This window comes from Notamacropus eugenii, chromosome 6 (assembly GCF_028372415.1).
Source record: "Notamacropus eugenii isolate mMacEug1 chromosome 6, mMacEug1.pri_v2, whole genome shotgun sequence".
Taxonomy (NCBI): Eukaryota; Metazoa; Chordata; class Mammalia; order Diprotodontia; family Macropodidae; genus Notamacropus; species Notamacropus eugenii.
In genome coordinates, this window is record NC_092877.1 from 139,435,770 (window position 1) to 139,451,439 (window position 15,670).

A 15,670-nucleotide genomic window follows, 5' to 3' on the forward strand; every position below is an offset into this window, starting at 1 on the left:
GCACATGAGGATATTTCACATTTGAACTATTTGGAATGGAAGGAGTTTATTTTATTTTAATTTTTTAAAATTTAATAATTTAATTTTATAATGTTTTAATAAAAAACATTTACTTTATATGTGCAACCATACCCTAATTATTTTCCAAGAATCAGATCAGAAATTTTCACAAAAACATTACAGTTGAGGTGGAAATAATGTTAAAGGACTTCCTGAAAGTAATATCACACAGGGTTCCGACCATTTTGTACTTTCTGCTTGGCACAGCCCTAAGCCAAACATTTTTTGATGGTTGACAAAGCCTAGAACTGAGTAGGTTCATGGTAAGGACTGATTTCCTTGGTTTTGGGAGCTGGGTAAAGGGAAGCTAAGAAATTCTCACGCAGGTGGAGGACTGAAATTCAGTAGTCTGAAATTAAGAATAAGTCCCTTCCAAGTGGCAAAGATAATTTCAAAATACTCAAGTGGATCTGAGATTTTCCTTTGTACCTCTGATGACACAGATTAAAACCCATTCATGCCTGCCCATCCATAACTGTTACCCATCTCCTCTTGTAAGTTCTCCGTAAGAGTTCAACTCAAAGCTTTCAAAACCTTTCTCACTTTCTCCTGACATCTCATGAAAGCCAGTAGAGCAGACAGTCCATACTTCATTTATCCCCGGTTCTCATCCAGTATCAGCCCATCTCCTTTTTCAATCTTATTTTCTTCTATGTTATCTTTTATACTTGGTTTTCTTGATAATCTCTTTTTAATTTTTATTTATTTATTTTTATTTTTTTTTGCTACAACCTGTTAACACTTGTCACAGACCTCTCTACTGGTCTTGGAAAGAAATTCATTTTTAAATTCCTCAGTAACTTTTAGTGTTCCACGATTTGAAGCCACATAGTAACACTAGGAGAGATTTAGCTAAAAAAAAAAAAAAGTACATCACAACCAGGACTCTTCCTACCTTTCCAGTCTTGTTACACTTACTGCCTTCCACACCCACTATGATCTAGCTAAATTGATCCACTAACTCTTTCTTATATCTAATAATTAGTCTGCCATCCCCCTGCCTTTGAACTAGCTGTCTCATATTCCTAGAATATTTTCCTTCTTCACCTCTGTTCAATTTTCTTGACCTCCTTCAAGAATCTATTCAAATCCAATCTTCTACAAGAAGACTTTTTCAATCTCTCATCTCCTCAATCCAACTGTGTCTTCCCCTCAAAGATGGAAGAAGGTACAAATGTATATAAATATTCTATGTTTACATTGTATATACCAAGTTATTTATGTTATCTACCATATTTGAATGTGAGCTCCTTGAGGGAAGGAAATATATCCTTCCTTATGGTCTCAGCACTCACATATATTAAATCCTTAATAAAAGCTTGCTGGCTTGCTATTAACATAAATGCCTATTAATTTGCTAACTGTATATGACTTTTTGTTTTGTTTTTCATGGAAACATTTGGAGTCATTAACAGAACTTTGTAACTTCCCAAAGGAAGTCTTGCCCAATGATTTCCTTCTGTTTCATGGACCCAACTGTACCTATCTATAGGATCTCTCCATGGCATATAAGGATATAGCTATAAATACAGTTATAGATGACACAGAGAAAGTTTATATTAAAAATGATGGGTGAAATAGCGAGGTTTTTGTTTTAATCTAACTGCAGGTCATACCCTGGATAATAGATATCCATCTCATTTGTTTTTTTCCTGGATCAGTAGTTAATTTAAACTCTTGAATTTCTATGGATTGTGTCTAAGGAGATCTACATTATTCTGGGGCTTGAGACATCTATCATAATGTCATCTGCAAAGACTAGCACACATAGGTCTTCTTCTACTGATGTTGTCTTCAACTTGGGCTACATCTTCTTCACCTCCAGTGGATGTCCTCTATGATACTAACAAACACCTTTGCTAAGGCTATATCTCCCTGAGACCAGTGATCAGAAGGTCAAACTAGGTTATCTTGAATGGGAGAACAGAAAGCAGCACTGGATCCAGAGTCAGAAAACTTGTCTGTGAATCCAACCTCTGGCACTTACTACTTGTGTATTCTTGGCCAGATTACTTAACCTCACCGCTTCACTTTCTTTACATCTAAAATGATGGGGTTAGACTAGATGAACTCTAGGCCCCTTCCAGCTTTAAAATTAATGTTCTCTATGATTTGTTGTTACATAGCTTGCCATATATACATATATATGTATGCATATATATAAAATATACTTATACACATATGTATGTATACATATATATACACAGAGAGAGACAGAGAGAGACAGAGAGAGAGAGAGAGAGAGAGAGCTCTATGTCTATATATGTAGGGAAGCTAGGTGGCACAGTAGACAAAGTCCCAGCCCTGGAGTCAGGAAGACCTGAGTTCAAATTCAGTCTCAGAAACTTATTAGCTGTGTGACCCTGGGCAAGTCACTTAACTCTTTTTGCCTTGGTTTCCTCATCTGTAAATTGAACTGGAGAAGGAAATGGCAAACCACTCCAATATCTCTGTGAAGAAAACCCAAAAAAGAGGTCACAAAGGGTCAGACACAACTGAAAAATGACTCAAACAAGAACTACAAATATATAGTATACACATACATATTCAGGTTAAAAGACAGAAATGGTTGATGTTGGAGGGGCTGTGGAATGCAGGACACTCTAATTCACTTCTGGAAAAGCTGCTACTCCCCTCTCCAGGTCAACAATTTCATCTATGTAACGAGAAAAAAACACTAAAGGATTCATACTTTTTACTTTAATGAGCCCACTATTGAGCATATGTCCTCAAGGAAGTAAAGGACAGAAGGACCTAAGCTACACAGATTATTCATAGCAGCACTTTCTGTAGTAGCAAAATCTAAACAATAACAACACCAAAAACCAACTAGAAATGAAGTGGATACCTATGAGATGGAGAACTGGTAAACAAATGGAGCCATTTGGAAGTAATGGTACAGAATGGTCTTAAGAAAAGGATTCAGAGAAACATAGGAAGACTTGTACAAACGGATACAGAGAGAGAGATGAGCCAAATCAGAATAGCAACTACAACTACAACAGTGCAAATGAAAACATCCCCTAAAAGTAGTATACTTTTAGGTAGTATACGACTGGCAATTGTTTTTAGAACTAGATAGCTGATGACAAAAGATAGTTTCATCTTCTCATATGAGAAATGGGATCTAGGTGCATGGGAAGTTGTACATGTTGTCTGACATTGTTGTGACTGATTTTTTTCTTAAATCCCTCTCTTTGTTACTACTGAGTGTAAAATGTAGAGAGACAGAGAGGGGGAGGAAGGAGAGGAAATAACTGTGGTAAAAGAATATCAAAAGGCATGAACATAACTTTAAAAAAAAAAAGAGAAAAGATGGCAGGCAAGTCACAGAGCTGTAAAGACAGATGGGGAAGGCCAGTTTTGAAGCAGAAAATGGTTTAAACTGGGAGTCAAAATAATATGCCAAGATGGAGTGAGGTAAGGTCTTTATTTCAGGCTACAAGGGTTCTGTGCGACTGAAAATTAAAGTTCAAGTAAAATGTACAGAAGGATGGTGTGAAGTAGTCAGGACTCAGCCTCAAGGGATTATGTTAGCTTTAAGCCCTACCTCTTCAGACACACTCAGGTTCCCTCCATTGCTGCTCACCACATGAGCTTCTGTGGAGTCACCGCAGTGGTTGATACCTAGAAGTAATTGGCATCCTTGTTCAAAAAACTAGAGGAGCCCAGGAGAAACAGCAAAGTCACTACAAAATCCACCAAATGGAAAAGAAAATTCATTCCACAAGAGTGTAGGATTTTTCATCCAGAAAGTTGCAGGGAGATGATATAATTGAGTTCAAATCACAGTAAAATTCATACACGGGGAGAAGCTAGGTGGCACATTAGATCTTCCTGAGTTCAAGTCTGGCCTCAGACACTAGTTGCGTGACCCTGAGCAAGTCATATAACTCTGTTTGCCTCGGTTTCCTCTTCTATAAAATAAATTGGAGAAGGAAATGGCAAACCACTCCAGCATCTTTGTGAAAAGAACTTCAACTAGGGTCACTAAGAATCAGACATGACTGAACAACAATAAAATAATTCATTACCATCTCCAATAGGATGGATGAGCAAGTTAGCTGAATCAATTATTGTGAATTTGAACTATTATGTCCACAATATTATTGTCATATGATATATTGGGGTTAAGGGCTAGCACTCAAAAAAGCTGAGGATCAGTAACTCTGTCTGTCTAGAATCATTGGATCATTGAACTATAGATTAGTACCACATATGTAATCTCTTTCAAGTTCGAGGGAGGAAAATAGCATCAAATTCTTCAACTCAGGCTGTGTGAATCGACGGTAGGAACATTGAATTTGGAATGAGAGGACCTGGGCTTTAATCCCAGCTTTGTCAATGACTGTGTGTATTAAGTCATTCCTCAATTCATAAATGATCAAATGACATGAACAAGCAGTTTTCCGAGAAAGAAATTAAAGCTATCTATAGTCATATGAAAAAATCCTCTAAATCACTATTGATTAGAGAGTTGCAAATCAAAACAATTCTGAGGTACCACATCACACCTATCAGAATTTTGCTAACATGACAAAACAGCAAGATGATAAATGTTGGAGAAGATGTGGGAGAGTTGGGACACTAATTTATTGTTGGTGAAGCTGTGAGCTGATCCAGCCATTCTGGAGAGTGGTTTGGAACAATGCCCAAAGGGCTACAAAAATGTGCATACCCTTTGATCCAGCAATATCACTTCTAGGACTGTATTCCCAAGAAATCATAGAAATTGGAAAAGGTCCCACATGTACAAAAATATTTATAGCAGTTCTCTTTGTGGTGGCCAAGAACTGGAAATAGAAGGAATGCCCATCAATTGGGGAATGGATGAACAAGGTGTGGTATATGAATGTAATGAATATTACTGTGCTGTAAGAAATGAACAGGAGGATTTCAGAGAGGCCTGGAAGGACTTATATGAACTGATGCTGAGTGAAATGAGCAGAACCAGGAGAACACTGTATACAGTAACAGCCACAGTATACGAGGACTCTCTAACAGACTTAGCCCTTCACAGCACTGCAAGGGCGTAAAACATTCCCAAAGGACTCTTGAAGCAAAATACCATCCACATTCAGAGAAGGAAATATGGAGTTGGAACACAGAATGAAGCAGACCATTTTCTCTTGTGTTATATTTTGATTTGGTTTGGTTTTTGACATGATTTCTCCCATTCATTTTAATTCTTCTACACAACATGACTAATGTGAAAATGTGCTTAATAAGGATGTATGTATAGAACCCATGTAAGATGGCATGCCATCTTGGGGAGAGAGGAGGAAGGGAGGGGGAGAAAATTTGAGACTTATGGAAGTGATTGTTGAAAACTGAAAACAAATACATTTAATTAAAAAAAATCGTGTGTATAATCTTAGGTAAATTACTGTAACTCTCTATGACTCATTTTCTCAATCTGTAAAATGAGGGTTTGGGACAAGATGACTTCTGACATCACCTTAGATATTTTCAAGCTCTACATCTGTGATCCTAGGGAAAGGTTGAGACATTGGAATGAGAGGGTCAGGGTTCAAACCTCAACTCCGTCAATTTCTGGCTACACTTCCAAACAAATCATTTAACCCCAACCAACCCTCCACCTCAGTTTCCTAAGCGAAAAAATGAGGGCATTGTCTGTGAAGTCCCCTTTAGCTATAGACCTTTGATTCTAAGATCCTTGAGATACAATATTAACAGCATTCTTATACTCCGGTACTTTCTCAGATTTGCCTTTCCACAGAAGTTTATGATCTTATGACGACCTTATAATGCCATTCACCTAGATACATATCCATCAAGCTACAGATGTCCAGGCAAGTAATTTGAGACTCAACAGATGTCGAACAGCAAGAAAAAGTGGGGAAAATATCAGATTAAAATTAAAGTGTCATTAGAATTTGCCCACATCCAACTTTCAGCAATGCAGACGAACTACTGCCAGGTGAAAAACAAGTGAAGCAGACAGACCCTTCCTGCATGTGGCATTCCAAAACAAGGTAGAGCTGCTGAGCTCAATAGGACCTGGTGACTTTGGGCCAAGTCTCAGACTCTGAGAACTATACTCTGAGAATCTGTGGAACATAGAATCTACCTAGGAGCACCAGGATAGTGGACATATGGACCCAGTGTGGAGGGACAGATTGAGCCCCCTCTTCAATCATATTTACACACAACAACATCAACAATATCAGTGTCACCTTTGGCTAGGAATGACAAAAATCAAAGATAGATTAGGGAAGACAGGTTAGAAATTTCTATTTCTCTTTTTTTGGACATGTCCATCTCTTATTCACTTTGCCTGACACACTGCAAAGATGGCATCTACTATAATCTCATGACATTGGTTCACTAGGGCTGGGTTAATGTTCAATTAAATAGCATCTTACCATCACCACCAAATGAAATCTCAGAGGGGTGAGGTGGAGGGTACTGAGGAGGGGAGAAATCTCAGAAGCCATCTGATTGAACCAGCACCTGAAAGAAAATCTGCACTACAACATACCTCCAAAGCAGGCAGTCTTTGTCAGATCTTTGAGCAGGACAAACTCACTACCTCTTACAGCAGCCTGTTTGATTTGGGGAGAGCTCTAAGGGCATTGCATTAGACACGAATGGAAACTCAGATCATGGAAGCATTTTCTAGTCATTTTATTTCATTCTATTTCTGTACCACCGATCTCTACTCATTAGCTTCTCTCTCTCTCTCTCTCTCTCTCTCTCTCTCTCTCTTTCTCTCTCTCCTTTCATTTTTTCTCTTTCTCTCCTTTCCTCCCTCTCCCTTTCTTTCTCTCTCAATAACCTTGACTTGCTATTAATATATAATATTAATCATATTAGCGTATATATGTGTATATATACATAAAATAATTTTACCATATCTGTGTAATAAGCCTTGTGTCCATATTATATCCTACAAGTTGAATGTAAGTTTTTGAAGGGATTTGTTTGCATTTGTCTTTGTATCCCCCATATCCAGCACATTGTAGACACAGAATAAAGATGTTAAAAATTGGACTGAATATAAGTATGATTCAAGCAAAGTTTCTAGAAGTAAAGTGTTTCCTTTTTTATGTGTTTCCACAACAGAGGAAGAGAAATAGGATTACAAGGCAATATTCCTTAAGGGTGGATAAAAGTTCCTGCCTGTTCCTCAGTAATGTGTTTTTGTGGTGCAGCAAAGGCAGTCTGAGGCATCAGAATAGTAATGGAAGATGAAAGTGAAGACACATTGAAGGAGGCCCTCATACTTCTCTACTCGTTTGAAAACTTAATGCAAACCCCACAGAAATATGAGCTTTTATTATTAGTCATGTATCTCAATATAAAGCTCTGAAATCTAGGCCACAGCTCTGCCCCTGGCAAGGAAAAACCATGTATTGTTACACTCAACAAATCATATTGTCCTATCCTTGGAGTATAACATAGTGTCTGGCATGTAACTGTTTAATTATTATTTGTTGATGGATTGTTGTGAGGTCAATGGAAATTTGAGATAGATACAATTCCTTGTCACTACAGGAAAGAAACCATGATCTACCTGATTATATGTGTTCTACCTTATAAACAGTCCTTCAGGAATCACATGATAGTGCCTCAAAAAAAGCTACTGCCGGATAGAAGACGTGGGAGATGACAGATAAGGGAAAGGGGAAATGTTCTAACAAACCTCTAAGCATTGTGAGCTACTGTTTCCTGTACCTGGCTCTTGTCATGTTCCTTTCCAAGAAGGTTAAAATTATCCTCCTCATCTTCCACTAGATGGTCTAACAAGGGTGGATTTTTATTATTGTAATTATTAATTATGACTATTTTTTGTCTCCACTCATTCAAAGTCCCTGAGCAGAAGGCTTGGGTCTCATTTATCTGTCCATCTCCATCAGCACTTAAGACAATGCCTCATAAGCTTACACAAGTAGGTCCATGATAGATGGTTGCTGGGTTTGTTCTTGTTAATTGCCATACCTCCAATTCGACCTCTTTTCCCTAGGCTGCTGTGCCTTTATAACTTGTTCCTTTGCAACACAGGAAATCATGGCAAAAAATAAAAAGAATAATGAATGCCAAGAAAAATTAACAATATATTTAATATCCACAATCTGTACATGTTTCCAAGGAAAATCTAATAGGAAAAGCAAAGGAAAACAACCTGAAAGATGTGATTGTCATCCAGATCCTGTGTTTGTAAGGACCGTTGCTCATCACAAGCAGAAGAAAGCATTGCAGAACTCTCTAGCAGGTTTTCCTTCTTTGATGAAAACTGAACCTAGATCTGGGAGTTTAAAATAGGCTCACAAGACCTGTGGGTGCATCAGTGTTAAGTATTTTTGCATGTGTCCACACGTTCTTTGGAACAGCGAGATGTTTTTAGTATCTGTGAACAGTGGGAATGCAGGTAGAATCTACAGTTTCCGTTACGTATGCTCACTTCTATCTTTCCTGGTTCCCTGTTCTTTTTTGTCCATTTCTAGGTCAGCACTTTGAAATCTTCGAGCTTTTAACTGGTCGTAGCTTTGCTTGCAGGATTGTTCTTTGGCACATATCATAGAGCCTTGGCAAAATGTCTTGCCTCATGTAGGATGCAGCCCTTTCATGAAAATATCAGAAATACCACCAAGCAAGTGAAAGCTTTACATATATATATAATTCATCTCCAAATATGTCTTTTTCTGGAGTAGGACAGGGGAAGAGAAGAACCTTGAAAAATGTCAATGTCTTTGTGGTGGTGCCAGACACTTCAAAGCTCTCAATAACTGAATCACTTGCACAAATGTTCTACTCTGTATAGAGCATTTGGACAAGCCGATGTTTAAAAGAATTCTAGAGGAGTTTCTTGAACAGAAGTGGAATGCACACCTTAACGGTAAGTTACATAGGTCTTCTATGACCTAGGGCTTTCAAAGTCTTAGTTGTCTAAAACCAATATAGCCTGCAGGTGAGATTGTGCACAAAGCCCAGTATATATGTGCATCCATGCTCATATGTAAGTTGTCATATATGCAGTAGCTGGGTCTTTGTTACTCTGATACCACAAAAGACAGTTGTCTTGCCCATTTTAAATTCCAAGATATATAGGAAAACAGGGTATCCCATCACATGTTTTCTATTCACTTGTTAAAACAACAGCAAGGGGTTATTTATACTTAAATTTAATTCACTTAATTTACTCTTGGAAAACCATACTTTCTCACATTCAGAAAGTTAAAATCATGCCAGGGGGCTCCCAAAGGCCCGTAAATGTCATTTTCAAATAACATGTAAATGGCATAGAAAAAAAAGTAGTAATGATTCTTTCTCAAAAAAATACCACTGCAGTGCACTCACAATGCTTAATCTGTTCTCCCCATCCATTAAAATTAATCTACGTGTTTTCAACTAGGTTTGTGTTTTTCCAAAATCATCCAGTAAAGGCCAATGTGTTTTTTTTTCTTCCAAAATGCAGACCAGACTCCCAGAAAAGTGATATTAGGAACAGTTGCAATCTCAGCATTTCATCCAGTCCTGAACTGCCATATAGTGGAGATAGTTTGAGTTAATGCCACCGAAACCCAAGTTAACCTGGCTTGGGGTGATCTAAGAAGGCAGTCTTTGTGAGGTGGAAGCAGATGTCCCTGGGCATTTTTCAGTATGTGACATCACCCACTGTTTCAGGAGAACCCCATGGCTTTCCCTGTGACGTTTAAAAATAATTTTCTCTGGAGTTTCAGAGCCAGATGGAAGTTGGTTGCAATCAGCATTCCATTCAAGTGACTCCAAGAAAGCCCTAGCTCTTGAGTTCCCTCTTGTTCCTCACAGTGCTGCTTATATAAACTTTCAGTAATTAAGAGCCAGCTCCTGCCCCAGGCAAACTCATCTTTTAAATCACCAGCTTCTGCACCATTGTATTTAGGAGAAATTGATAGCACAGAATACCCCATATCAGATTGGTAAGACAGAGATGGAAAAGGGAACCAGCAAGAGATAAGTGGAGACTTCCCTTCACCCAGAGGGGAGGAAAAGGAAAATTGGAACAACAATTAACCTTTTCCTAACTCTTGCAATGTGCCAGGTACTGTGTTAAGCGCTTTATCATTATTCTCGTTAGATCTTCACAACAACCCAGGGAAGTAGGTACAATGGTTATGCCTGTAAGTGACTTACTCAGAGTAACAGAGCTAGTGTCTGAGATTGGATCTGAGCTCAGGTCTTCCTAAAGCCAGGCTTGGCACTCTGTGTCCACCATGCTACCTCATTCTACTCAGGTACCATTCCCACCAAAGATACGGTATTCAAGAAAACCAACTATCTGCATTTACACGGATGCCCAATGCCCATTGAGGGATACTGGGTCAAAACCATAACTGGAAGTATTCCAATATTCTAGGCTCCTGTTGCTGACGATGCAGTATAAACTACAGGGAATAGCAGAATCAGATTAACAGGAAAAATATTTAGGATATGAAGGGAAAACACACTAGAATTAGAAAAATAACTCCTTTGTAGTTGTAAAGTCTTGACTTCACAAACAGCTCCCAAATGTCACTTGAAATCTTATGCCCAGTTAAATGAATTGTTACCCCCCACCCAGAAACCCACTTTGGACTCCAATTATCCAGCTTCACTGTCTGTACCAATCACGTTCATCAAAGCAAAAACAAAAATTGCAAATCCTTAATTAGCTCTCTACTTGGTAGGCACTGTCATAGAGTCTTTAAAAGATTAGAAATCAAGTTGCCCCATGATCATCAGTTAAAAACAACCATTTAACCCAACACTTTGAACAAGCATTTATGAAATAACAGCTGTATGCCTTATGTGAAACATTAAGGAATATAGACTCTGAAGGCAGTTTATGTGTGTTTATCAACGTGCACACCACCCATCCCCCACCCCTATAAAATATAAGTTGCTTGGCAGAAGGAAGTGCAGTTTTTATCTTTTGATCCCTGCATTGGCAGCAGATTTCCCCTGAACTCAATGGGGAATTCCCTATTCTGCTGAAATCACAGGTGCAGTCCCCATTCCCATCCCTTTATCTTTCCTCCATAGATAGTTTCACCTTTACCTTTATATCTGTAACACCTACCATCACGCCTGATTTGATAATTGATTGCTGATTGATTGAACTCTCCTACACCATATCACAGAACCACTCTACCTCTTCATCCACCCTCTTACTGATGTCTCTGTGGAAGAGGTCGCCCTTCTTCTTACCAAGGCTAACCCATTCTCCTTCCATTTTTGATGCCTTCACCTTTTGTATCCTCAGGGAGTTTGTCCCTTAAGTCATTCTCATCCTCTTTATTTTTTTGCTCTATCCCCTAACATCTTCAAGTATGCTTGGACCTACTGGACCCCAATTCCCAAAGCCTTCATTTAGCCCTGCTGTCCCCTCAAACTACTGTCTTGTTGTTCACTGCAAAACTGTGGAAACTCACAACTCTCTCACTGTTCAATCTCTTGTGACAAGGCATCTCTGCAGAGGACTACCTCAGCTCTCTGTCTAGTCTCTCCAAAACTTCAGTCCCACGCCACCAACTTGCCTGCCAAATATTTCAGCTTCAATGAAACAGAGATAATTTTATCTCCAAGCCTGCCAATTCCATCCCTGCCCCAAACAAATACCTACCTTTTACCCATGTTTCCTTATGTTTATTGAGTAGATCACCATCCCACCAATTACCCCAGTTTAAGACTTTGAAATCACCTTAGAGTCTTTGCTTTCCTTCACTCTACTTTCCCCTCATATCCAATTAGTTGCCATTTTCTTTGGTATTACCCACACATTTCATCCATTCCCTCCTCTTCACTCACAAGGTTGGAACATTACATTTAACTAAATGGTCTGCCTTTTTCTAATAGTGATAGAGCAGAAAGAGTAATGGATTTGGGATCTGAGTACCTCAGTTCAAACTCTGGCTTTCTCATTTACTTCCTAGGTGACTTTCCACTTGACTTTTGTTTCCTTATCTATAAAACAAGGGGGATTACACTGGATGATCTCTAAGGTCCTTTCAAGCTCTGCCTCTATGATTTTACAATCTATCTTTCCCTAAACCTGAGGTCTTACCATTTCATTCCTCAGTTGGAAAATCTTCAGTGCCTTCACTGGGATAAAACACACATTCTTCAACATGACATTTAAGACCTTTCACCTTCTAACTCCAACCCGCCTTTCCAGGCTAATTTCCTATTCTTCTTCTACACATTAAGATGTTTCAGCCATCTGGATTTCCAGCTATTCCCTGAACTCAACATTTAATCTTCTGCTTTGTGCATTTGTAGATGTCATACCCCACTTATGGAATCTCATCTCTCACTTCAGCCTCTCATAATCCTTACTTTCATTTAAGGCTCAGCCCATGTGCGGGCCCCTCCCCCAAGTTGTCACTGCTTTCTCCCTCTTTAAATGATTTCACAAGTACTTATTTGAGAATTCACCCAATAGAAATGTAATCTCTTTGAGGGCAGGGCTGGGGGGATGGCATTTTCTTCTTTCTATCCTTTCCCCAGTTCCTAGTTTACATTTAATAGATGTTTAATAAAAGATTCTCAAATTGAGCTGAAATAAAAAGTTTCATTAAAAGGGTAGCTATAGAACTCAACACACATTTATCTGGGGCCTACTGTGTGCTGAGAACTGTGCTGTGCACCAAAGGAAATGCAAAGTTTACAGAAGGTTTTATCTTGGAGTATATAATCTGAAAGACACAACCACAGGTATCTGTAATTTGCAATATTATCTGATATCCACACTAAAGAAGAGAAAAGCAAAGTGTGCTTAAAGTCCCCCAGGAAGGTCATTTGCTTGCTAGAGGGAGAATAGGTAAGGCTTCTTAGAGGCAGAAGCACTTGATTTGGGCTTTTAAATAGGATTACAATAGGCAAAGAGAGGGAGAGAGGAATTTCCAGGCAGAGAGCAAGGCATTAACCAAGCCAAGAAGACTAAAAAGCACTATTCATCAAGGGCCAGAGGATGCGTCTTATCCAGTATGACTGCAGCAAAGAATTCCTGGAGAGAGGAAAAAACAACAATCTATGATAAGACTGGCCAGTTGTGGTTACACTAGTTTCTTGAGGAGTTCATACACAGGAGGAAGCAATTTGAACTTAACTCAGCACTTGGAACTGCTAAAGAGTTTTGAGCAGAACTGGGGCAAGACCAGCTTGAAACCAAAGAAAGATTATTCTGGGAACAGCATGAATGTTACTTTGGAAGGGAGACAGGGCAGAAGCAAGAAGACCGTTTAGGAGGCCCCTGAGGTAGAACACAGGTCTGTGTTCATGAAGACTTGTAGTAAGGGTTATGAAAACAGGAATGGAGAGGAAAGGGAGAGAGATGATAAATGCTGTGGAGAAAGAAATGAAAAGAGACAATTATATGTGAAACAAAGGTCTTGGAACCCAAGAAGGTTTGTGTTCATATGTTCTTCCCATCATTTCCCTACAAATCTGGGGCATTTCTCTCATATTTAGGATTTTTAATAATCTAAAGTTTGACCCACATGCTCAGTTTATACTACGTTACTGGTAGAAAATAAAACCTAAGTTGCAAGCTAAAATGGAATCAGCCTCAGATTTATTCAGATCATGAGAGGGTCCCTTTGCCTAAATTTCACAGAGATGTTAATGCCATTGAGTTGGTTTATGCCGATGCTATGCACTGTGCCAAAAGGAAGCAAATAAATATTTCTATTTTTTAAAAAAAATGATGTCAAGTTACTCTCAGAATGCCTTTTTTCTAAAGGCACAATTTGGGGACTTGTCCTAAGGATGCTGCAAGTAACATGGGTAATATCAATCATCACTTAATTTAGACAAAATACTCACTGGATGCAGACCTTGCTCCAACTCTTTAAATATTTAGAAAACTGGGATGAATTGATACCATGCTTTCTTTCTATCATCTCCATCCCTGAAGCAAGAGGTCTTAGGAAAACATGAAAAAGAAACTAGAATTTCAATCAGTAGAGAAACTACCCTACACTTTTTTACCCTACACTTGGAATCAAGTGACATTTTTATAATGCTAGGGGCTCTCAATTGTAAAGGCCAAAAAAAAAAAAAAACAAAACAATGGTAAGAAGGAAGGATCCTCTGTGCCCTCTTAATTTTCTTCCCTTCCAATGTGTCTCATTCAGCCCTTGAATAAAAACTCATCCATAGCCCAGGATATTCACTCATTATTATTCATCCTTCCTATGACAAAGAACAAATCCAAGTCTCCTGATGCTGTTTATCTGCTTATAGAAACTGGAAATCAAGCCATTTGTTTTATATGTGGCCTCAGGAAAGTTACCCTTTCCTCACTTTCCTCATTTGTATAGTTAAGTCGTTGGGCAAGATAACTTCTGGCAAGCCTTTTGGCTCCAAACTGCATAATCATAGCATTAGAGTCAGTAGTATTTTTATTGGCTATGAAACCCAGTCCCCTCACTTTAGAAATCAGAACACCATGTACCAAAGATTTAACTCAGATTATCTAACTCTAAATCCAGCTCTCCACCATGGTACCACCAGACACAATTCCTGTGATCCTATGACCTTTGTTTGGTTAAAGGCTAGTTACTGAAGGTATAAAAAAGGAAATACACAACAAGGCAAAGAAAGAGGTCATTGGAGCTCAAGTTCTCAGCTCTGATCTCTGGGTGCATGTGTTAGGAACTAGGCATTGTAAACTAGAAGCTGGAAAACTTGGGTAGTGCTCACAGGAAGTGCTACTTCAGTTTCCAACTATCGCTGCTGATCGAATCATAGAATCAAGTCCAAGTTGCTGTGGAAGCTTATTCCATAGCTGTACAAGTTATAGATCAATCGTAAGCTTAACAATAAAAATAATCTTTTGCATATCTTCATTTATCAATATTTCCCTTCCACCTCCCCTATCCAGTGTTCTATCCCTGGTAACAAACTTTTTTAAAATAAATGAAAGAAAAGAAAAGCATTTCGACAAAAGTAACCAACATTAACAATGGATTCTAAGTATATATGCGGTGTTCCTCAGCGATAGGTGGAATTCCCCCTCCTCAGCAAAGAAGGAAGGAGATTAATTGTCTCTTATCTATGGCCAAGACAAGCTTCACACAACTTATTTCTGCAGAGTAAAAAGTAGCATTATGAATGCATACAGCACTAACCCTGAAGCTAGAAAATGCCGGGTCCAAGTCCCAATTCTGACACATGCTGGCTGTGTGGACTTCAGCAAGTGTTGCTTAACCTCTTAAGTCCTAGGCAAATTTCCGCAAACTGAGTCGCAGAGAAGGTGCTGACCTGCATTGGTGGAAGGTACTTCCTCACATGGAAACTTGTAATATAAGTGACATGACAGATCCAGTCCTTATCCCTAAGCTTTTTCTTGCAAATAACTGGGGATCCATAGTATATTTTTTGAAAACAGAAAGGTTGTTCTTCCTTCCAAAGGACCAAAGAAATGGTGTCTTTCCCGTGGGCCAAGAAGAATACACTAACTCCAGGAACTACCCCATAGCCACCTAGCTAGCTAGCAAATCTATTTTACCTCTTGTGGTGAATAAGAAGCATCCCATTGAAGCATTCCAATGATGTTCAGAATTAATCACACATTATTTCTTTATCTTTTATTACAATGAATGATTGGGCAGCTCGGTGGGGCAGT

The 15,670-nt window shown here is 38.8% G+C and overlaps 1 protein-coding gene across 3 annotated transcripts in view; it reads right to left on the minus strand.

The window, feature by feature from the left end:
- Nucleotides 1-15,670, minus strand: part of INPP4B (inositol polyphosphate-4-phosphatase type II B) — a 958,716-nt gene that overhangs the window by 424,621 nt on the left and 518,425 nt on the right. The window lies entirely within an intron of this gene.